At 39.3% G+C, this 25,548-nt stretch overlaps 1 protein-coding gene across 2 annotated transcripts in view; it reads left to right on the top strand.

Moving 5' to 3' along the window:
• Nucleotides 1-25,548, top strand: part of hnf4g (hepatocyte nuclear factor 4, gamma) — a 162,048-nt gene that overhangs the window by 12,981 nt on the left and 123,519 nt on the right. Inside the window, exon 2 of one of the 2 annotated variants that reach the window (XM_039754411.1) lies at nt 20,043-20,102. The exons of the other annotated variant lie outside the window; for it this stretch is intronic. The gene's annotated coding sequence lies outside the window, so the exon portion shown is untranslated. The remainder of the gene's footprint in view (nt 1-20,042; nt 20,103-25,548) is intronic. 2 annotated transcript variants of the gene reach the window in all.

Below are 25,548 nucleotides of genomic sequence, written 5' to 3'. Positions count from 1 at the left end.
AGGTGCCTGACAGATAACGTCTCATATGTTAAAGAGTCTGTGTTTGTGTCAAACTTAAACATTCCTTTACTTAGAAGCTGCTGCAAAACTACAGAAAAAACAGGAGCTCACAGTAATATTTTCACATTTTTGTTTTCTGATATAGTATATCTCATGTACAAGTAATGCCAGGGCAGTTTTTTTTTCACCTCTGAGGCATTCCCAGACATGTGAACTGTGCCTGTCTAAAGTTTGGGTGAGCAAAGCGAGCAGAGGGCAAAACCCCCTAGTGTATATATATATATATATATATACAGTATATATATGGACATCTACATATTGTTAGAGACATCACAGCTGCTACAATCCAATGGAATAAAGTTTGCGAATGTGTGACCTATTGAAGACAGAGCTAATGACATGGAAATGTGAGGTGGTACCTGCCAAAGGTCGCCTCGTGGCTCCTCCTATTTGGAGGATATCTCATGACTGATGCATCGTAAAATATTGTGCTTGGACTTGTTCTGATCAGGTGAATCTACTATGAATGCTGATGTATCACTTATATTTTCTGCTGTTTTGTGAAGTAATATGTGAGAGCATACGAAAAATCAGAAGAGTGGTATAACTAGGTTTTCAGCCTATAGCTCGCGTTTGCTTGGTTGGTGGGAGGGTTCGATGCATTGGTTGAAATCTATTGGTTGGGAATTTATTGATTGATGCTGTGAGGCAGCAGGGCGCATACAGCTTCCCTAACCTGGACACACACAGGCAGGACACAGGTTCAACACCACATCCGGTTTATTTGCAGTTTTAAAGTGCACAATCATCAGCACCAACACACCAATACACAGTCCCCTCAATCAAAGCAAAGGAATTAAAAAAAAAAATAATGGCATAATTTAACTTTAAACAATGACCTGAAACCTGAACTTTAAAAAAAAATCTACTTCAGCAAGTTCAACCTGAATTTGAATGCCTTCCGAAAAGGCAAGTTGCAAAGAAGGCAGTAAGGAAATTAGGCCAATGTATTAATTGTCAAATTGGAATAGCATATGAGATACAGACACATGAAAGTAAAAAACAATCAAAACAACTGTTGACTTTGAATGCACTACTAAAGACTGATTTAATTGAAAGAATACGCTTCACTTAAATAGGCACACATTAAAACTTGTGTTAAAACTCCTCAAATACTATCCTCAACTGTTCATCACCATCGACTTAATGATTAGTCTCTACACAAGTTCTGTGTCTCTGAATGGCAATTTCCAAGCTGCTTTCTTTCCACCCCTTGTCTTACCCCTTCGGTTAATGTTTTTGTGGTTGGTGGACTCATGGTGTACGTTGGGATTTTTTGGGTTACAAAAGCATGCCACCATAGAAAAGTGGTTGGAAAACACTGCTCTACCTACACCTTTGCCACTGGCATGATAAAATAGATCTTCATAGCTGCTATCTCGCTTAAAAACTGACACCGTGCATTACTTGGATGGTTATGTTCCATTCTTTGCATAAACAAGCAAGCATATTGCAAACTGGAATCATGGGTAGGAATAATCATTACAGTTCTGTTTCATAGAATTGTGTCATTTTATTAGTGCAGTCATCACTGTAAGCAACATGGTAGACTAGCAAGTTAAATACAGAGGTACTAACGACTTGTTTTGGTTTTAGTGCCACTCAAAGATAACTTATTTAGCACTTATGTGTTATGCTATTGATTCGATCTTCTTACAGAAACATGAAATAAAAAAAGAGCATACTTTCTACCTTTGCAAGGTTTCTCTAGCATTGCACTAGGACTGCCAGAAACCCCACACCCCTGCACCTATGTCAGTATGTATAAATCAAGAAGATGAACACCAGTACTATGTATTGATGTGTGGCATATTGTTGTGAGCGACAAAATTTTAAACCTTTAGATGAAAATTTCATTTAATAAACTATTTAAAAGTAGTATATAAATTCGGTATATATACCATATTTAGAATATATATATATTCTTTTCTTGAGATGCTGTAAAGTTTTAATTTCCCCTTGGGAACAAATAAGGTATATCTTATCTAATCCTAGGATGCACTTGGTTGGTCTTCTGCAGCTGCAGCTGTCTTTTTTGCAGCCTCATGTCCAAAAATGCATTCTGTACTGATGTGGTCACAATAGCACATTATAAAGTTTGAGTATAACATTCTGTGGTTATAATAGTTTACATTATATAAAAATATACATTTTATTTACCATTTTTTAAATTTCCACTGTGCGTTGCCTAGAGGATTAGAATGGATTGTAAAGATATTTCCTCCAGTATTGTTTTCAGATTTTGTATGCATTTTTTATGGTTTTAAAACTTAAAAATGAAAATTTCATTTCATAATCTATTTAAAGGTGGTATATAAATATGGTACTGGATGTGTATGTAATTTTTTAGGTACACACTTAACTTTTTTGTATTATTGTTTCATAATGTTCGTTGCTAGCCCTGGATGCAACAATATTTTTTAAAACATTATCCAAGCAACATAAATCGCAAAAATTAACATGCTAAACTTCCCAAGCCTTATATATATACATATAAAATATATACAGTGCATCCGGAAAGTATTCACAGCGCATCACTTTTTCCACATTTTTTATGTTACAGCCTTATTCCAAAATGGATTAAATTCATTTTTTTCCTCAGAATTCTACACACAACACCCCATAATGACAACGTGAAAAAGTTTACTTGAGGTTTTGCAAATTTATTAAAAATAAAAACTGAGAAATCCCATGTACATAAGTATTCACAGCCTTTGCTCAATACTTTGTCGATGCACCTTTGGCAGCAATTACAGCCTCAAGTCTTTTTGAATATGATGCCACAAGCTTGGCACATCTATCCTTGGCCAGTTTGGCCCATTCCTCTTTGCAGCACCTCTCAAGCTCCATCAGGTTGGATGGGAAGCGTCAGTGCACAGCCATTTTAAGATCTCTCCAGAGATGTTCAATCGGATTCAAGTCTGGGCTCTGGCTGGGCCACTCAAGGACATTCACAGAGTTGTCCTGAAGCCACTCCTTTGATATCTTGGCTGTGTGCTTAGGGTCGTTGTCCTGCTGAAAGATGAACCGTCGCCCCAGTCTGAGTTCAAGAGCGCTCTGGAGCAGGTTTTCATCCAGGATGTCTCTGGTCATTGCTGCAGTCATCTTTCCCTTTATCCTGACTAGTCTCCCAGTTCCTGCCACTGAAAAACATCCCCACAGCATGATGCTGCCACCACCATGCTTCACTGTAGGGATGGTATTGGCCTGATGATGAGCGGTGCCTGGTTTCCTCCAAACGTGACGCCTGGCATTCACACCAAAGAGTTCTATCTTTGTCTCATCAGACCAGAGAATTTTGTTTCTCGTGGTCTGAGAGTCCTTCAGGTGCCTTTTGGCAAACTCCAGGCGGGCTGCCATGTGCCTTTTACTAAGGAGTGGCTTCTGTCTGGCCACTCTACCATACAGGCCTGATTGGTGGATTGCTGCAGAGATGGTTGTCCTTCTGAGAGGTTCTCCTCTCTCCACGGAGGACCTCTGGAGCTCTGACAGAGTGACCATTGGGTTCTTGGTCACCTCCCTGACTAAGGCCCTTCTCCCCGAACGCTCAGTTTAGATGGCCGGCCAGCTCTAGGAGGAGTCCTCGTGGTTTCGAACTTATTCCACTTACGGATGATGGAGGCCACTGTGCTCATTGGGACCTTCAAAACAGCAGAAATTTTTCTGCAACCTTCCCCAGATTTGTGCCTCAAGACAATCCTGTCTCTGAGGTCTACAGACAATTCCTTTGACTTCATGCTTGGTTTGTGCTCTGGCATGAACTGTCAACTGTGGGACCTTATATAGACAAGTGTGTGCCTTTCCAAATCATGTCCAATCACCTGAATTTACCACAGGTGGACTCCAATGAAGCTGCAGAAACATCTCAAGGACGATCAGGAAACAGGGAAACAGGGAAATCGGGGAAACAGGATGCACCTGAGCTCAATTTTGAGCTTCATGGCAAAGGCTGTGAATACTTATGTACATGAGATTTCTCCGTTTTTTTATTTTTAATAAATTTGCAAAAACCTCAAGTAAGCTTTTTTCACATTGTCATTATGGGATGTTATGTGTAGAATTCTGAGGAAAAAAGTTTTAATTTTCACTTGGGGACAAATAAGGTATATCTTATCTAATCCCAGGATGTACAGTATTTGGTTGCTCTTCTTTGGACAGCTTCTAGAGCTGCTATGTCTTTTTTGCATTCCGTACTGATGTGGTCTCAACAGCACATTATAAAGTTTGAATATAACATTCTGTGGTGAATGTTTAATAGTTTACATTATATAAAAATATACATTTTATTTACCATTTTTTAAACTTTCCACTGTGCATTGCCTAGAGGATTAGAATGTATGGATAAGATATTTTCTCCAATATTGTTTTCAGATTTTTTATGCATTTTTATATGGTTGTTAGTGTTATCCAGTTTACCTAGAGATTTCAAGTCTTTTCCAATCCAGTTAGGTATAAATAATATATTTACCTGTATAAATTCAAAAAATCATGCTGTATCAAAGTTTTGAGCTACCCGTAATAAATTCAGCTGTGACATTTTGTTAATCTCTTTATTCATCAGTGTCTCAGGAAATGGATTTCACTGGTAGTACAGTATTTGAAATCAATACCAATGAGTTCTGAATAATTTGCCTTTCCTTTTGTCAAGAGACCGGTTCATTGTTGATCAGATGCAGAGTGCTTTCTCGTACATGTTTACCTTTGTGGTAATTGTACAAGAAAAATAGGCCATAGCATTTTTCCTTAGTTTCCATCTTGGTAAAGGCATTTATTAACTTTTCAAGGTTTCTTTGTGAGTAGCACAACAAGAATTCAGAGAGAGGCTGAAATCCAACTCAAATAAGGAACTGTAAACTTTAAATTCAGCCCTTTTCTTAAGGACATAATGTTGTAATTCTAATTTATAACAATGTTAATTTGTAGTCTTCACAAGTTAAAATAAACTAACATTTGTTTGCTTTCTTTTCTAATTATCACATATATGACTTAATAAGCAGGAAGAGATAAAAATAACCAGTAGCATGACATGAGAAATATTAGTCTGTCCTGTAAATGTTAGAGAAAAGATAATGGAGGACATCTGGAAATATTGTAGCTACAGAGGATTCAGAACATATTCAGACACCTTCTCTTTATGCACACTATATTGTGCTTGTATATTTAATTTTAAATGGAGTCATTTGCCGTTTTGCCTATCAATCTATACTCAATAACCCAAAATGAAAAAGTGAAAACATGTTATCAGAAAGGTCTGCAAATGTATAAAAAATAAAGAGCTGGAAGTTCTCTTTCATAGAAGTATTCAGACCCTTTGCTATGGCACTCACAATTGTGGTTAGGTCCATTCTGTTTGCTTTACATATCCTTGAGATGTTTCTAGAACTTGATTGGAGTCTACCTGTGGCAAATTGAATCAATTGAACATCATTTATAATGACACACACCTGTGCATAGAAGGTCCACTTTTCACATTGCACATCAGGATCAAAAATCAAAGCGTAGAGTAGAAGGAACTCTCTGTAGACTTCAAACTGTGGAGAGGCAAAGATCAGGGTTTAAAGCTTTGAGTGTTCCCAGGAGAACAATAGCTTCAATAATTGTGAAATGGAAAAAGTTTGGAACCACCAGGACTGTTCCAACAGGATAAAGATTCTCTGGTCTGATGGTACGAATCTTGAACTCTTTGGGCAGAACTCCAAGCACAATGTCTGATGAAGACCAGGCACTGCTCATCACCTGCGTAATACCATCCCCACAGTGAAGCATGGTGGTGGCAGCCAAACACAGATGTCCTTGAAAAAATCCTGCTTCAAAGTTCACGTAACCCAAGACTGGGGTGACTGTTTACATTTCGCCACTGCAATGACCCAAAGCATACAGCCTAGACACTGATGGAGTGGCTTCGGGACAATTTTCTTACTGAGTGGCCAAGACTTAAACCTCATACAACATGTGTGGAGCGACCTGAAGATGGCAGTTTACAGATGCTTCCTGTCCAGTTTAAGGGACCTTCAGAGGATCTGCCAGAAAGAATGGGATAAACTACAGAAAATTAGGTGTGCAAAGCTTGTTGAGACTTCCAGCTATGAGACCAAGAGTACTCAAAGCTGTAGCTGCTGCCACAGGGGCTTCTACAAAGTACTGAATTAAGGATTTGAATACTTTTATGAATGAAAGATTTCAGTTTCTGATTGTTAATACATTTGTAAACATTTCTGAAAATATGCTTTTACTTTGTCATTATGGGTTATTGATTGATGAGCAAAAATGGTAAATTTATCCATTTAAAATTAATTCTGGTAAACAATAAAGTTTGCAGAAATTAAGTTTTTTTCTGTAAAGATTATCAATACATTTTGAGAAGACAAAAATAAAATGCATAGCAGCTTTATAGATTTCTTCTTGACCTAACATTTCAAAGGCAACTATTTTATGATTTATGTTCCTGTAAGCCTCAAAATCCAAATTCCTCCTGCATCCTTGAGCCCTCAGTTTCCATAGCACTAAAGCTGCCCCCTCTCTTAAAAAGACATTACGGTTTGGTCCATTTTCATGAACATTTTTCCACTAGGGTTCTAGAGGTTCTCAGACCTCCTTCTAGAATTTCTATAGCACTTGTCTCTCCTCTAACATGGTACTTTGGTCCATTCTTTCATATGAAGGGACCCTCCACTGCCACCGATTCTTTTGCCAGTGCTGTGTGGTCACTCTCTCTGTCTCTAAGCACTGAGTGCCTATTAACCTAGTTTTGATCTGGCATCTCAGGTTATCATTGTACTGTTCTTTCTAGGGTCGTGAGTCTCTCGTTTCTGCATTGCTGCCATAGCTCATTGTGTTACTGGTATACCATACTTAAGAGGACCTTATGGTGCTATACCCAACCTTGGCTTCCCATACTAGTATGTGTTAGACAAGTGTGATTTGTTGTTCTTTCTGGAGGTCTGTAGGAGGACCCTTTGCCACCTTGGTGATGTCCCTAATGTATACAGTCATTTGAAAGCTGGTCATGCCATCACACTCATGTAATAAGTAATGTACACTATTGATATCTGTTTAAAGATGTGAGCGAGTTGTGCTGATGCTAAATTGGGGCAGTAATGTCACAAGATTTAACTCAAAACTAGAACAAACGTTAAAAAATCCTCTCAGGATGATACCTTACCTGGTATCAGTGGCATTAGAGACTTTAATGTAGCTTTAGTTCATTCAGATAATTGATTCCTTTTACTACACCTTAACACTAGAATTACCAGAGCCTACGAAAAAACTCGTAAATCCGCCCCACCTTAACTCACTTCTTAAAATCGTTCACAGCTCTCCACCAGCGTCTTTTGTCATCTAAATGTGCTGATAACAATCAGGCTGCAAGCAGCTGGCTATTCCATCCCCCCACCGACTTAGAACTTGCACAAACTTCTCCCAGCTCATGCCTTGATTGATTTTCTGGGAGTGAAGTAGATTTTTAGAGTGGAAATAATAGATCATTGTTTGGAACACACGCATTTCATGTCTGTTCGGTTTCTACAGTAATCTGTGTAAACACATTGTTAAAACAGAAACGTTTTTTATATTCTACTAGTAGATGACAAAATGTAGGCATAAACTATATAATGTATGAAGCCTGAAGTATCCAAGAAATACTTTCACAGAAGATACAAATCTAACACAACAATTGCGCTTTCATTCAAAAATATAACTGGAGAAACAAAAAGCCGCCTTAACATGTGACAATGACAGGCAGTTGTTATGACTGCCTCCATGGCGCAATAGAATCAGCTGCCGACTGGGAATCAAAAGGTTGTGAGTTCGATCCTGCACCACTCCGTTTTGAGAAGTAAACTCCTCTTAGTCTTACTATTTTAGAATAAAAACATATATTTGATTTCAGTCTGTAACAGCCGGTGTAATTTATGATACTTGTAAAGATTAGCTTTGGTTTTTTTTTTTAGTCAGTTTTATTATCTCAGCCACGTTCACGAGCCCAAACACACCCCACCCCCGCATCTGAAACTGCTGTTTTCACATAGACGCGCTGTAACAGAGGTAAACTCAGCTCCCTTCTACATCGGAGCAAGAATGAACATACCATTGCTTGCATACTAAAGTGTCAGCAGGCACTTTTTGTGGCATTACACATGTATTTTTTGAGCATGTCCGTGCCAAATAAATAACATTCGACCTTTTGAAGAAATCATTTTATGACACGATTTACCTTTATTTATTTACTTACTTCCTAAAGCCTAAAGTCACAAGTAGTGTGTAGAGGTCATGCTCAAAAATGGGAGAAGTTTGTCACGTTTTAAGTCGATGGAGGGATGGAATAGCCAGCTGCTTGCAGCCTGATTTTTATCAGCACATTTAGATGACAAAAGATGCTGGTGGAGAGCTGTGAACGATTTTAAGAAGCGATTTAAGATGGGACAGATTTACGAGTTTTTTCGTAGGCTCTGGTAATTCTAGTGTTAAAGAAGAGACTGAGAAGCGGTAAAGTTGATGTTTTGTTTTCTAATCTAAGAAGCAGTAATCAATTCAAAATTTAACTACCTTTTAAATAAATATTTAACCAATAATAAGGAAAAACAGGGTTTCGAACATTTGTGATGAGAACAAGCCATTCAGCCCAACAAGCCTGTCGATCTTATTTGCCAATATTTCCGAAATAACATCAAGTCACGATTTCAAGATCTTTAAAGTACTACTTGCCATCACGCTACTTAGTAATTTATTTGTAAATATGTGTCAATGCTTCTCTGTGTGAAGAAAAACTTTGTAGCATGCGAATGAACACATTACAATTACAGCTGAAATGTGCAATACAGACTTTGAGCTGCAGTCTGAATTCATCCACATTGCAGAATAGGAGAGGGTTACCTCATTCTGTTGAAATAATTCACTTTCATTGTGAACAAATGTGAGTCATTCTGAACCCTGGTGTTTTGACAGACTTCTAACAGCATGTTCCTTTCGTGGACACAGCAAGCTGGACCTGCTGTTTTCAGATGTTAATCCCTTTAAATGTAAACCTGTGGTACATCTGGACAGGTCTCACCATCTTACTGCCACCTGCAATTCTGTTATTGACAGCAGCAGTTCTTCATTAGCCAAGTCAGAAGTTCTTATGTTTGTTTGGGGTGGGTTGTTGTTTGTTTATTATAAAATATTTAAATATTTGTAACAAATGAAAACAGAAGATCATGAAGTGTTAGGACACCAAAGTCATCCCTGTAGAACTGATAGTTAATTTAAACAACAAAAGAAACATGAGACCATCTTATCAGATATGAGTTAAATTACAGATGTTGTCAGGGCTAATTTTAATTGGCCCAGGCAAGAAGTGGTGGGTATTAGAGGGTGGATGATGGGACTGGCATCATAGATGATCTGACTGTCAATGTTCCATTCAAAAGGCATCAGGTAACAGAGCCACCCCTGGTCTGGAGTTCCGGCAAAAGAACCTTTAAACCTCTTACACCCTGAGGCATTTTTCATTAATCTCCACCTGATGGTACTCCAAAACAAAGCCTTATTATACAAAATGTAAAGGCAGGACAGTCAATTTTTCACTGACAGATAACTTCTCATGTGTGATAGAGTCTGTGTTTGTGTCAAATTTAAACATTCCTCCTTTACTGGAATGTTTTAGCTGCTGCTAAACTACGGAAAAAGCAGGAGCTCTCTGCAATATTTTCAAAGTTTTGTTTTCTGATAAAGTATATCTCATGTACAAGTAATGCCAGGGAAGTATTTTCTGTACTTTTAAGTAAGTTTCCTGTTGATAACACTAAGAAATACATAGTTTCAGCATTTAGCACCATAGGTCTCTCTCCTCTATCCAAAACCTCTACAAATGGGGATCGTGATTAAGAACAATTTTTGCACATAAAACTGTGAATTGTATAAAAACTCTGAACTCCATTCCCTAATACACTGTTCCACCCTTGTACCATCCTATCCCACCTACCCATTTACATGAAACTACATTATTTTCTCATACTTCATATAATGTATTTTTTCAGTATGCATGTCAATAATGATGAAGTAAAAGCATATTTTCAGAAACGTTTATACATTTATTAACAATCAGAAACTGAAAAGTCTCATTCATAAAAGTATTCAAATCCTGTGTGAAAAAAAACTTTGTAACATTCAAAATCAGCCATCAACAAGTTCGCAAATGTGTCCGTGTGTTCTTATTGAAAAATTTATTTTGAAGGAAAAGTTGGGATCCACAGTATTAATTGTTTTCATAATTTTAAACGTTTCAATGAAATCACCTTTTAATCTCCATTACCTTAACTGAATTGTCCAACTCCTTCACTTGTCACTCATAACTCATACCTGTTAGACCTCAATCAGCCTAATCACTCTTCTCCGGACTTTCTCTGGACTATTTTGTAATATGGAAACCAAAAATGGCCTAACGTAAACATAACCTTCCTTGACTTGTACTCAACATATCATGATACATAACCTAACACCCCATTTGCCATCTCGATCGCTTCTCTACATTGTCTTGAGAGTGATGAGTTCACTATGATTCCTAGGTTTATTCATATCTAACGTTTTTACTTTCTATGTGTAATTCCTTACATTTTACTTGGATTTGTACTGCTTTCAGATTCTACAAGGTTGCTATTCACACAAAATGCATTCAAAACTGAAAGACATTTCTCATTTTGCTGTCTGAGACTAATTCTTTTTTAACAAAGCTATTCACAGGATATACACAACTCAGCCACAACATTAAAACCAACTGGCTAATATTGTGCAGGTCCCCCTCGTGCCACCAAAACAGATCTGACCCATGGAAGCATGGACTCCACAAGACCTCTGAAGGTGTCCTGTGGCATCTGGCACGAAAACATTAGCAGCAAATCCTTTAAGTCGTGTAACCTCGGGCCTCCATAAATTAGACTTGATCCAACAACCCACAGATGTTCGATCAGATTGAGATCTGGGGAATTTACAGTTCAAGTCCTAACCTTGAACTTTTTGTCATGTTCTTCAAACCATTCCGAAACAATTTTTGCATTGTGGCAGAGCGTGATGTTCAGCTGAAAGAAACCAATGTGATCAGCGAATACTATTGCCATGATGGTGTATACACGGTGTGCAACAATCTTTAGTAGGTGGTACAAATTAAAGTAACATCCACATGAATGCCAGGACCCAAGGTTTCCCAGCAGAACACTGCCCAGAGCATCACACTGACTCCATCAGCCTGCCTGCTGCCATCTCTTCCCCAAGTAAATGACGCAAATGCACCCAGCCATGGACATGATCTAAAAGGAACCTTGATTCAACAGTCCAGACACCTTCTTCTATTACTCCATGGTCAAGTTCTAACAATTATGTGCCCATTGTAGGCACTTTCAATGGTGGACAGAGGTTAGCATGGACACTCTGACTAGTGTGGAAGAATAATTTTAGGGTAACATAGCATTCATCCATCCATTATCCAACTTGTCATATCCTAACTACAGGGTCAAGGGGATCTGATGGAGCCAATCCCAGCCAACACAGGGTGCAAGGCAGGAAACCAACCCCGGGCAGGGCGCCAGCCCACCGCAGAACATAGCATTCATCTTTAAGAAATAGCATAAAGGGTTAATAAATGTCAGAAATCTGATAAAGATCACATGAACAACAAAATGTAATGAAAGATGATTAAGAGATGACTAAAAAGTCAGCAGATGTCCTGTAAACAACCAGAATGGACAGTTGTTATATCCACAGAAAGTTCAAGGCTGGTGGCTCAACTCAATGGTATAAAGAAGAACCAGAATATAATATAATGGAGTTTTATTTAAGTCATTTGGGTGTAAACCAATGAACCAACCACATTAAAATGTATGCATTGATTGACACTGTATGTAAATTCATTAGTTTATAAAATTAACCTCTATTCTTTGTTTCTCTAGCCATTCTGATCATTCTGACCATGGTGTAATAGACCGCTTTTGAAGAATGCTCCCTCTAAGACATTTTGCTGAGGAGTGATTAAAAGATACAATGAACATCTTTTCTCCTTCCTGATTACTGATTTGTCCTGTTAGATGACGTTTCTTTCTTTAATAAGAAGTTAAATTTCTAATACACTGGTTTGCGGATACGTAGCCTAATGCACATCACTCTGATACACTCTGTATTCTGACACTTTTCTTTCATGGCCAGCATTACGTTTTTCAGAATTATGTGCTATAGTAACTCTTCTGTGGGATCTGGCCAGACTTTCTGGCCTTCACTATATCAATGAGCCTTGGATGCCCATTATTCTGTTGCTGGTTCACTGGTTGTCTTTTCTTGGTCTATTTTTGGTTGGTTCTAACCACTGCATATCAGGAACACCCCACAAGACCTGCTGTTTTGGAGATGCCCTGACCCAATCGTCTAGCTATCACAATTTGGCTCTTGTCAGAGTCGTTCAGATCCTTGCCCTCAGACATTTTTTCTGCTTCCAACACATCACCTGAAAGAACTGACTGTTCACTTGCTGCCTAGTATATCCCACTTATTGATAAATGTCACTGAAACAAGACAACCAATGTCTTTCAGTTCACCTGTTAGTGGTTTTAATGATGTGGTTGATCTGTGTGTATATGCAAAGCAAAAAACTCCAGACCACAGACAAGAATCCAACTAGTCCTTAGTGTTATACAAGTTCTGTGTTCTGTGTATGTATATAATGAAACTGATGAAAATAACTTTGTGGTGATACTTTGAAGTTCATAGATTCAAATACTGGCCAAGTCACTTTCCATGTGGACTTTGTAAGTTATCCTAGTATCTGACTGTTCTTCAGTGTTTACATTTCCTTTTACATGCCAAACAACCAAATATTAAGTTAATAGGTGGTTAAAATATATCCAGTGGCATCCAGTCCAGAGTTGATTTTTTGTTATGTGACCAGTTCTACAGAGCTTAAGATCCTAAAAAGGTTATAATGGAAAATGGACTTAAACACTGCAATCTTCAAGGATATAATGCACACAATAGCATATCACATATCCTTGATACTGAAACAGAAACATTATGTGGTGAAACATACTGTATATACTGCAGAAATGTATTCACTGAATAAGAAATAAATACATTCTGTAGTGAAATCCATACCCTGAACACTGAAGAGCTCTCCTTCTGTAGTTAAACACTTGCACCATACAGAGACATACAGTGCATACACTGAATGTATTCTCTGGGGGGAATATTTTTGACACAAACCAAAATTTCACTTGCTAAACCTGCCGTGAGGAGCAACTTGGCAGACCTACGCCAGGTCCCGAAAATACCTCCTGGGGCACTTTTATAATGTGACGTGCCATCAGTAAAAACTATTCCCCAAGGGGAGAAATATCAGAATGAAACATAGCCTGTGGTCTTCCTTTGTACAAATGGAAAAAGTATGGCAGAGATTCAAAGGTACTGGTTTTGCAAACCGGAAAAATGTGCATTCGGCCTTATATATTGGATACTAATTAATGAAATACTGAAACACATGCAGTATTTTAACACATGCCTTACTGAAACACATACACTCCATATTGAAATGTGTATGCTATATACTTAATGGTTTCATTCAGTGAATGCATGCTGATGGTATCTAATTTTTATTGAATATATATATATCTTGTCACACTTGGGTCACAGATTTGCACAGAGACCCAGGAGGTTGTAGAAAACAGGAATTTTATTGAAACACTGCAAAGAAACATTTGTTTCTTTTTCAAAAGCTTAAATGTGCTCCATGACAAGTCAGAGATGACAGTTCCGCTAGGAGCAGAGAATGTCAGAGAGAGAGAGAGAGATAAAAGCAAAACAATCAATTCCAAAACTTACAGGTGCTGCACAAGGCTTTTAAGTTAAGAGTATCGCGTGAGGCTTGTATTACGCGTTATAGCACAAGTGAGAAGGTCAGGAGCAATGCGAGGGTAGTCTGTGTTTCAGGGGTATTCCCAGGGGTGTCTGTGTCCTCTTGGGGTGTGATCACCCCTCCAGCTTACACCCTCCCCCTCAGCTTTATTCACATTCTCGTGAATCAAGCAAATCTCTGTACCAGGTTCAGGTTCATGTAGTCGTGATAATGCATCTGCGTTGATGTGTTCAGAACCTGGTCGATGTTTCACTGTGAAGCTGTAGGGTTGTACTCCCAGAAACCATCTCATGAGGCGAGAGTTTGTGTCTTTCTGTCTGTACAACCTTTGAAGTGGAGCATGATCAGTTACCAAAGTGAGGTTTCACCCCCACAAGTAATAGCGAAGCGCTTCCACAGCCCACCTAATTGTCAAGCATTCTTTCTCAATTGTAGAATAATTACGCTCCCTAGGAAGTAATTTCCTGCTCAAATATGTGATGGGATGTTCTTTTCCATCAAAAATCTGTGACAGGACTGCGCCTATACCAAATGCACTTGCGTCTGTTTGCAAGACAAAATCCTTTGTGAAATCCAGGTTCCTTAGAACCGGATAAGAAGAGCGTTTGCAGTTTTCTGTCCACAAGATAGGTCGGTTTTTCCTGCCTCTAGTAACTTCTGTAAGGGAAGCAACTCTATGTGCAAAATTTGGAATGAACCTTCTGTAGTAACCAGCAAGCCCCAGAAAAGCGCATACCTGTTTCTGTGTTTTTGGTCTCGGATAAGCAAGCATTTCTTCTTCTTTCCTTAACTGTGGCCTAAGTAAACCCTTGCCCATAGAATAGCCTAAGTAATGAGTCTCAGGCATGCCCAGTTTACATTTCTTAGTGTTAGCAGTAAGGCCAGCCTGTCTCAAACTTTCAAGAACAGCTTGAAGCAACTCTAAGTGTGTTTACCAATCATTGCTGAAAATCACGACATCATCAAGGTATGCCCCAGAATATTCAGAATGAGGACACAGGATCTGATCCATCATACGCTGAAAAGTTAGAGCTGCCCTGTGAAGACCAAACGGAAGTCTTGTAAATTCATAGAGTCCGTCAGGAGTCGCGAATGCTGTTTTCTCACAACTGCTAGCCTCTAAAGGCACCTGCCAATAGCCTTTCGTGAGATCTAGTGTGGAGATGTAGCTTGCCTGACCCAATTTTTCCAATAGTTCATCGACACGGGGCATCGGATAAGCATCGAATTTAGAGACCTTATTCAAGCGCCTGAAATCGATACAGAACTGAACCGAACCGTCTTGCTTTGGGACTAATACGACTGGGCTGCACCAGTCACTTTTACTTTCACGAATTACACCCAGTGTCAGCATCTTTTTTACCTCTTCGCGCACAATATTTTGTCGCGCTTCCGGAATCCGGAACGGCTGCATCTGTACGTGAACATGAGGTTCAGTGGTGATTTTATGTTTTGTAATGTTAGTCTTGCCTGGTAAATGTGAAAAGACATCAGTGTTCCGTTCTATCAAAGATAACAGTTCTGTCTTTTGCGTGTCAGTAAGATCGTTACCAATGGTAACATCGGTCTGAGAAACAGCAGCCAAGGAAGTGTTAACCTCTTGTTGGTCGTGCCATTCCTTCAAGAGGTTAATGTGTAAAATCTGGAATGGTTTGCGCCCGCCTGGTATTCTAACCTTGTAATTTACTGGACTCATACACTCCTCAATAATGGCGGAGCCCTGCCATTTAGCTAAGAATTTGTGTGGGTCGGACGGAACCAGTACCAAAACACGATCACCAGGTTTGAATTCACGGAGCTTACTGCGTCTATCGTAAAGACGCTTCTGAGTTCCCTGTTCTTGTTGTCGATGCTCCACAGCAATAGAGGAAAGCATAGAAATTCTCTCTTGCAACGAAATTAGCCGATCTGCAAAGCTTAGTCCTTGAGCTGCTCTCTCGTTTCCTATCCATTCCTCTCATACAACATCCAGGATGCCTCGCGGCCGCCTGCCGAATAAAAACTCGAACGGACTCAAGCCAGTAGACGCCTGTGGTGATTCTCGCACCGCGTACAAAACAAAAGGCAGGACAGTGTCCCAGGTTGTAGGATCATTATGAGCGACTCGCCTGACCATCTGTTTCAAAGTTTTGTTAAATCGCTCAGTCAAACCATTCGTTTGTGGATGGTAAACAGTGGTACTCAATTTTTTAATAGCAAAGCTGTCACAATTGTCTCATCACATGAGAAGTAAAAGGTGTGCCTCGATCAGTTAAGATTTCTCAAAGGATACCAATACGAGTAAAAATATCACACAGAGCTTTGGCTACAGCCGAGGAGTTGGCCTTTTTCAGGGCGATCATTTCAGGATATCGTGTTGCATAGTCAACCAACACCAGCAGATATTGGTACCCATTCTTAGTCTTAGGCAGAGGGCCTACAATATCTAATCCCACCCGCTGAAAGGGAACTTCTAAAATTGGCATAGGACAAAGGGGAGCCCGAGGAGGCTTATAAGCGGAGACGATTTGACAGTCTGGACATGAAGTACAAAACAGTTCAACATCTTTTCCCATATGAAGCCAATAAAATCGTTTTGATAACCGCTCTCTGGTTTTGTCAGCATCGAGGTGCCCTCCCAAGATGTGAGAATGTGCCAGATGCAAAACAGTTTCCCTATGTGCTTCAGGTACAACCAGTTGTTCAATAAATTCCCCCTTTAAATGATCTGAGATCACTCTGAAAAAGCAACCGTCCTTTTCTATAAAGTGCGGGGTTTTCACGCCCACGGAATCACGCTCTTCATAATAAGAGTAATTGGCAGAGCGAGCCTGTTTAAATGCATATTCTAATGAGCTATCAGTATGCTGCAAATGCACAAAATCTGATTGTTCGTTAATGCTCAGTTTGTGTTCGGAGGCGTTTGCAATCTGGGAAGATGTAGAAGGAAAAGCCCATTCTGGAAAATTGTCGGGGGTGACCTCCTCTGTCTCACTGGAGAGATCGGGTTCAATATCTAAATTGAGCTCTAGATTTTCCCCGGGCGCTACCAGTTCTTCGTCTTGGTTTTCTTTTTCTCCCCCCCCATTAAGTTCATTAGTGGACTGGACTACTGGTCCCTGACATTTATTAATCAGTTTAGGAAAAAGGACATTTCTCCGTCCTATGAGTAATGGCCATGGGCACGAGTCTGAAACAGCAGACCAAACTTTAAAGTGGTGACCCCTATAAGTTAAACGAAGAAGTAATGTCTGATAATCTTTAACATCACCATGTACACAGCGTATTTTCACAGTTTCTAAGGCATTGTTCATCAAGACAGTCTCGTCTCACGATACAAAGGTCACTTCCTGAGTCCAACAATGCTGAGATTTCTTTGCCCCCCAATTTAACCGGGATTAACAATCCATCTTTTCCATCTGAAGAATATGTAATATTTGAGCAACAAACATTGGCCAGTCCAACTTCCATTGATTGGGCTGGAGACAAGCGACATTCTCTTGCCAAATGGCCGAGTTGATCACACCGGAAACATCTACGGTTGGCTCCGCTTCCGAAATATCCTCTGCGACGTCCATGGTTATATATATATCATACATTCAGAAGTCACTTATATCATATTATATCATAGAAGCCACGTATAAAATACAAATAGCTTAAGTAAAATTTCTTAAAGTAGTGCCATGGTGCCACAGTAGATAGCAATGGTGCCTCCTGGATTTGAATCCTGTGCCTGATTGCATGTGCACAGAGATGGTAAATTGGGTTCAAGTCTGAGATCAAGTTGGGCAACTCAAGGACATTCCCATAGTTGTTTCTAAGCTACAACTTGTTGTCTTTGGTTTATGTTTAGAGACATTGTTCTGTTGGAAGGTGAAACTACAGCACAGTCTGAAGTCGGGGGCACTTTGTAGATTGTTGTTATTAAGGATGTCTCTGTAATTTGCTCCATTCAGTTTTCCTTAAATCCTGTTTAGTCTCCCAGTCCCTGCCAGTGAAAAATAACTAACAGCATGATACTGCCATCGCCATGCTAAACCATTAGAAGATAATTGCACGGGTGATGAGTAATGCCTGGTGTCCTCCAGAGCGTAATTTAACACTAGAATCCCTGAAGCCTACAAAAAAACTTGTAATCCTGGGCCACCTTAAATTCCTTCACACTTCTCCATTAGCATCGTTTGTTTTGTAAATGTGTCAATCAGCACAAGCAGCAAGCAGCCTGCTAGTTCTCCCAGCTCAAGTCTTGTTTATCTGGGTGTGAGGTGCTTGGAGTTGTATAGAGTATATAATATATTGTTATTTGGAACACATGCATTTCATGTGTGTTCCGTGTCTAAACACTAGCATGGAGAGTCACTCGCGTACTGAAGAGTCTATAGCTCCAGGTGGAAGCACTTTTTGTAACTCATCTTTTCCTGAATAAGGAGTGGCATTGTATATGTACTTTGTCAGCATGCACATGTCGATCAAACACAGGAAGCTCTGCAGTCTACTTGTGACTTTACGCTGTAGGAAGATAAGTAAATAAATATAGGTAAGCAACATTTGATGTGGCGTTTATATAAGTAACATATAAATGTTTTTCATATATAGACCATCAAGTAACATAATCGCAAACGGAACTTTGCACGATACCTTGACAAGCTCTGCAAGCCCTGCTGTTTAGTTGAAGGATATGTGTGTGGCACATTCACTGGCATTTCTTGTATTTCTCGCATTTTCTGTCATTCTACATTTACATCGATCGTTGCTTGATTTTTGCTCTGATACACATTGTCAGTTGTGTGACTTTGTATAAACTGATTTCGTCCTTTCGTAATCAATCAAGTCCAACTAATTTCAGAACATTCGAACAGTCTAGATGAGAACAGACCATTCAGCTCAACAAAGCTTTCCAGTCCTATCCACTTGATTCTAAAAAAAACATTAAGTTAAGTTTTGAAAGTCCCCAAAGTCCTACTGTCTACCACACTACTTGATAGCTTATTCCTAGTGTCTATAGCTCTCTGTGTAAAGAAGAACTCCCTAATGTTTGTGTGAAATTTACCCTTAACAAGTCTCCAAATGAGTCCCCGTGTTCTTGATGAACTCATTTTAAAATAACAGTCTTGATCTGTCGTACTAATTACCTTCATAATTTTAAACACTTCAATCATGTCACCTCTTAATCTAATTTAAATGTGATGTTGTGGCCATCCAAATGGAATAACAGACTTAGGTCGCCAACCTGGCCATCCCCATTTACTTTAAAGGAAAACAAAAACAAATGCTCAATGGCATCAAAATAGAAGAAATGTTCCAATTAATGTGGGGCCGACTTGTTTCTATTAGTTTCTTCAGGTTATAGACTGTGTCTTTGGTTGCTCGGTTGTGAAGTGATGCCACCTTCTAAGCAGTTGTGCTTTTATGGCCCAACCAGAAGGAGCGCAGTCATTTGCCCTGGTGGTGGTGGAAAAGGAACACAAAACAATTAGTGACCGCACTCCCTCTCATTCAGGGGTGGAACTACATAATCTGTGAGGAACATGGAGGGGGCCCTCTGACATGTATGTGTGACAGTGTAAACAACGTGTAAAAACATTTCAACAATGTAATAGGATGCAACTGAGCAAAATTTCAAGTGTCATAGCAAAGGGTCCGAATACTTGATTCATTGTGGTATTTAAGTTGTTTATTTTAAATACATTTGCAAAAATATCTAAAATGCTTTTTTTGCTTTTTCATTCTGGGGTATTCAGTGTTGCTTGATGTGGGGAAAACTGAATTTAAATGATTTTAGAACAAGGCTGCAACATTTAAAAAAAGTGAAGGCGTTCTGAATCCATTGTATGTGCGTACCTTTACTACAGCTTGATGATGAAGACGTTTCAGTAAAAGACGTTTTCTAAGGCAACATCTCACACAAAATTTGAAAGAGATATCTGAGAATAGACAGTTTGCATTTCACTATCTAGTTTATCTGTTTTTCTTTCTATTGGGTGCTGCACAAGCAGTTTTCTGTCTCTCTCTTCTTTTTTTGGAACAACTTTCTTTTGTCTTAAATCTTTTTATTTAATTATTATTAATGATTATATTAAGATGTGGTTTCTGGCATGTTACTATTGATTTTAAATGTATTTTTTGTTTGAAGATCTGCTGCTGTCATAGCAGACCCGAGCAGTCAGCCTGTATCAACTGCTTTTTGGATGAGGTAGGAACTTTAATGTTATCACTTAGATGTTCAGAAGAATCAGAACAGCTACCAATGATGGCTACCAATGTCTATAACATCAGAGAATTTAGGAAACTCTGAGCACATAGGGAAATATTAAATGTTCCCTTACTCAGCTGGTAGCTCTGCGATCACCACTGACTATTGCACCTTATTGCAGAAGCAGCTTGTACAAAGATAGAAGGAATACTGTGCAAGAATAAAAGTAAGAACTGACCTGTCTCCATAAATGTGGAATGTTCGATCACTTGTAAGTAAATTGGATGAACTTTTATGTGTTAATGGCGAGTCACAGACTGAGCCTGGTACTGTGGCATTTGTTTATTGTGGACAACGAGTGTAAACGTATTTCAGATGTTATTTAATGCAAGAAAGTTTTCATCTGATATGAATCAAGCAGAATGATGAAAGCAAGAGAGGGTCTGGAGATGTGAGAACATTACAATTAAAGCCAATAAGTGTGATGCAGACTATTAAAAACTGACTGAATTTGTCCACATTTCTGCCTAGGATCAGTTGCATCATCCTGTTAATTTTTATTTTTAAACTCAGCAACAGATCAATGAGTAATTCTGAACCAACATCGAACAGCATGTTCTGTTTTCGGACACAACACGCTAGCCCTGCTTTCCAAGCCAGAAGTTCTTGTGTTTACGGGGTTGTTGTTTGTTTTATTATTTATAGATTTTTCTTTCTGTTAGCTTATGTAGCGTTATAATTTCCCATTGGGGACAAATAGAGTATATCTATCTATCTATCTAAAATACATTTATTTATATATCACATTTTCATACAAAGGTGTAGCTCAACGTGATTCACAAATAGTAATATACAATTACATTAAAACAAAATATATGTTTAGAAATAGAAGAATCCTTAAGAGAATTTAGCTTAAATTACACTTTTATTCAGCTAGGTTTTAACTCTTTACTGGCTACAATGCCAAACATCAGTGTCCAACTTGATAACAAATGCATATGATCAGGCAACCATGGAGGAAAGAAAAATAAAAACTCCTGCAGGTGTTGTTACTGGAAAAAATAAAGCTCTGTGGGTTCTAAGGCCAACATGACATGTAACCCCACCTTGTATTCTGCAGTACTTAAATGTGATAATTCAATATTATCTACTTGAAAACTACTAGATGATTCAATGCTGTGGGCATTATCATAGTGGTAGTATATCTCATCCTTTCCATCATCAGAGACAACTTCAGAGCACTTTGGCCAGGTGACAGTACTACAGAAAATCACCATAAGATACTGGAAAGAGAAAACACAAAACAGAACATTAGTAACTGGAAAAATACATATGAACAACTGGGAAAGACTCAAATAACTGAATTTTAAAAAGCAGCCATATCTACCCCTGTAACCAGATAGATTTTAGACCAGAAGATTTAAAATATTATTTTCAATGATAATGTAATATGGCTAAAACACATCACAGTCTTTGTCAAAAAGACTCACCAATGCCTTCAATTTATATGTTTGAGTAAATCCCCTCTGTCTCAATCCATGTTCATTGTATTCAATAAGTCCACAGTGGAGTCCATCCTCAAAGACTGTAAGGCAGGGGTGCCCACACTTTTTCGGCTTGCGAGCTACTTTTAAAATGACCAAGTCAAAATGATATCTACCTACATTACAAATGCTATATATATATATATATATATATATATATATATATATAATGTGAACTGGGACCCGGACACAGGCAGACGGACAACATAGTTCCACCAAACACCGTTTATTTACAATAATATGTACAAATTTGTGCTCACGTGCACCCCCAGTGCCTCCAGCACCGTTCCCCCAAATGTCCAGGCCACACAAGTCTAATGCCTTTCTCCTGGCCGCCTCCCGTCCTCTCTCCAGTTCTGTCCTCTTTCACCCGACATCCATTGCTGACTGGAGGGAGACGGCTCCTTATATGGGAACCCGGATGGGCTCCAGCTGCTTCCCGGCAATCAGTCATAGCCACACCCCAGTGTGGCGGAAGTGCGGCTGCGCACCTGGAAGCCGTCCGGGTGTCCCCTGTCGTCTTCCCCCCAGCACTTCCTGGTGTGGCGGAAGTCCTGGACTCCAGGGATATGCAGGCATTGAGGCACCGCCTGAATGCGGTGGCCACGGGTCCCTACAGGGCTGGGCTTCCAAGCCCTGTACCCGAGGCCCCCAACATAACCAGGACGGATGCCCCCTCGCGGTCTGGAGGAGGCACAAGCTACTGTATACTGTATACAGTATATATATATATATATATATATATATATATATATATATATATATATATATTGTGGAGCCGACCAGGACACAGACAGGCGGACATGTTGTTTGTCACCACCACACGTATTTTATTTACAGTATTTACAATAAATGGTCACTCAGACCCAGTCCAAATAGTGCACAAACCCCAACACACAGTCCTGCCCTCACAAATGCCTTTCTTCGGGCCGCCTCCACTCTCTCTTCTGCCTCGTCCGTCTTCCACCCGACCAGCCCTGAACGAAGGGAGACAGCCCCTTTTATACACTCCCGGACGAGCTCCAGGTGGTTCCCGGCATTCCCCTCTTGGCCACGGCCCAGCGTGGCAGAAGTGCCGGCTGTTCTCCCGGCAGCTCTCCGGGTGTTAATCTAATTCTTCCCCCCAGCACTTCCTCCAGCGGAAGTGCTAAGGTCACAAGTCCCCAAGGCATTGGGGCCCCCAAAGAAACCAGGAAGGCGGCGCCCACGTGATCCCAGATGGGCACACGCCCACTTCCGGTCCTTCAAGGTGTCCCAGCCGGGTCGTGGCACCTGGCATCCTCGACAATATATATATATATATATACAGTATATATATATATATATACATACACTAAGTGTACTTTATAGCAACTTGCAATACCATCCCCCCCACCGCCTCAGAGCGGGCAAGAAGTTCTTCCAGTTCCTGCCTTGATTAATTATCTGAGAAGGAGCTACCCAGAATTGTAAGGGGAAATAATTTGATGTGTGCTTTGTGTCTACAACAATCTATGTAAACACATCATTAAAACAGAATCATTTTTCATGTTTTAGTAATAAATAACAAAATGTAGACATGAACTGTATAATATGTGAAGGCCGCTGGCCAACTATCAAATAAACGCTTTCAAAAAAGGTGTAAGTATGATATGATAGGTGCTATGGTTAGAACTGCAGACTTATAATCCTGAGGTAGTGAGTTCGAAACCAATTTACCATTTAGAGTAGTAAGCTGCTCTTTTTGTTAATATTATACAATAAAAATGTACATTTGGTTTGCGTCTATAACAGACGGTGTAAATTTAAAGTACTTGTAAAAATTAGCGTTTTTTTTTTCACTTTTACTCTCTCAGTCACGAAACAGCACAGCCCCACATTTGACGCAGTTACTTTTTATCTGAAACTGGGAATAACTGTAGATTGTGAGTGATGTTTTGAGACAATTGAGCTGGAAATTCTCTGATCTGGAGGGATAAAAGCTGACACACAAGCACTGGTGAATTTGCTTGCTTCGTATCTCACCGTCTCTTGATTTTTTTTTATTCAGTTTTATTGTGTTCCTGCTCACGCTGAATTAGTATATGCCTTATGGTCCATAATGTCAAAGCTGCACTGACAAAAAAACAGACTTAGGTATATATGACATTTGGAATAACTCATTTTATGACCTGTATAGTACATTTCGGAAAACATTGTGGCACTGATGCAACATTATTCATATTATTATCATATTCATTCGCATAACATCTTGCACTTGCAATCAGTGACCACATTTTTTTTTCCATCTTGCCCAGTCTCCACATTTTGGTGTATGGTGGTGTTTCTTTTGTACTCCAGGACATGCAGAGGAAAGAATAATACAGAGAGGTCAGTTGAGCACGATATGCAATCATCATTAACAGTTCACACACAACCAAGGGCCATCCTTTCTATGTTTACGACGTGTGTACCTGTTGCAATGTACACACTTCTCTCTGTGCTGTGGTTACTATTACACTGAAGGGGCTGGGGAAATGGCGGTCTTGGAACAGAAGCTTGTCGATGTTGCATCCTCTTTTGCTTTATCCATCGCCTTTTCTTGTAAGAAGCGATGACAAAGCTCCTCTGCAAGGTGAGCAAAGAACTCTCTTCTTTTCTCAGTGGCCCCCATGCATGCCTTGCACAGCACATGTGCGTTGATCGCCACAAAGTCAATCGTGTTATAGCACAAGCAACCGGCCACCTGTGTGCGAGGGAGAGCGTGAACGTGACTGAGAGAATAAAACTGAAAAAAAGCTAACTTTTAGATATGCCATACAATGGCAGCTGATCTGACGCAGTTCGTTTTCAAATAATATTGCATTACTGCGACGATGAGAACTGACCTCTCTGTACTGTTCTTTCCTCTGCATGTCCTGGAGTACAAAAGAAACAACCCCATGCACCCAAAAGTGGACACTGGCAAGATCGAAAAAAACAAATAAACGCTGTCACTGTTTACAAGTGCAAGATGTTACGCAAATGAATATGAATAATGTGATTAATGTTGCATCATTGCCACAATGTTTTCCGAAATGTACTATACAGGTCATAAAATGAGTTATTCCAAATATCATATATACCTATGCATCTTTTTTTTTTGTCAGTGCGGCTTTGACATCATGGACCACAAGGTGCATACTAATTCAGCATGAGCAGGAACACTCAATAAAACTGAATAAAAAAAATCAAGTGACGGTAAGATACAAAGCAGGCAGATTCACCAGCGTTTGCGTGTTGGCTTTTATCCTTCCAGATCAGAGAATTTCCAGTTCCATTGTCTCAAAACACCACTCACAGCTACACTTATTCCCAGTTTTAGATAAAAAGTGTGGTATTGTGATCGTGACTGAGATAGTAAAAGTGAAAAAAAAGCTACTTTTTACAAATACTAATAATAAATTTACACTGGCTATTACATACACAAATCAAATGTATGCTGTTATTGTATAATATTAACAAAAAGAGCAGCTTACTACTCTAAATGGTAAATTTGGTCAAGAGATAGTTTCGATCTCGGGATTATAAGTCCGCAATTCTAACCACAGTACCACAGAAGCTGTCATATCATACTTAAACCTTTTATGAAAGTGTTTACTTAATATCTGACCAGCGGCCTTCACATATTATACAGTTCGTGTCTACATTTTATTATTTATTACTAAAACATGAAAAACATTTTTGTTTTAACAATGTGTTTACATAGATTGTTGTAGACACAAAACACACATCAAATTATTTTCCCTTACAATTGTGGGTAGCTCACTCCCAGATAATCAATCAAGGCAGGAACTGGGAGAACTTGCCAGTTCTGAGGTGATGGGGGTGATGATATAGCAGATTACTTGCTACTTATCGACAAATTTAGAAGACAAAAGACACTGATGGAGAGGCGCTTAGGG

Source organism: Polypterus senegalus, chromosome 5 (genome assembly GCF_016835505.1).
Source record: "Polypterus senegalus isolate Bchr_013 chromosome 5, ASM1683550v1, whole genome shotgun sequence".
In the NCBI taxonomy this organism is placed as follows: Eukaryota; Metazoa; Chordata; class Cladistia; order Polypteriformes; family Polypteridae; genus Polypterus; species Polypterus senegalus.
This window is presented reverse-complemented; position numbering and strand designations above follow the sequence as displayed.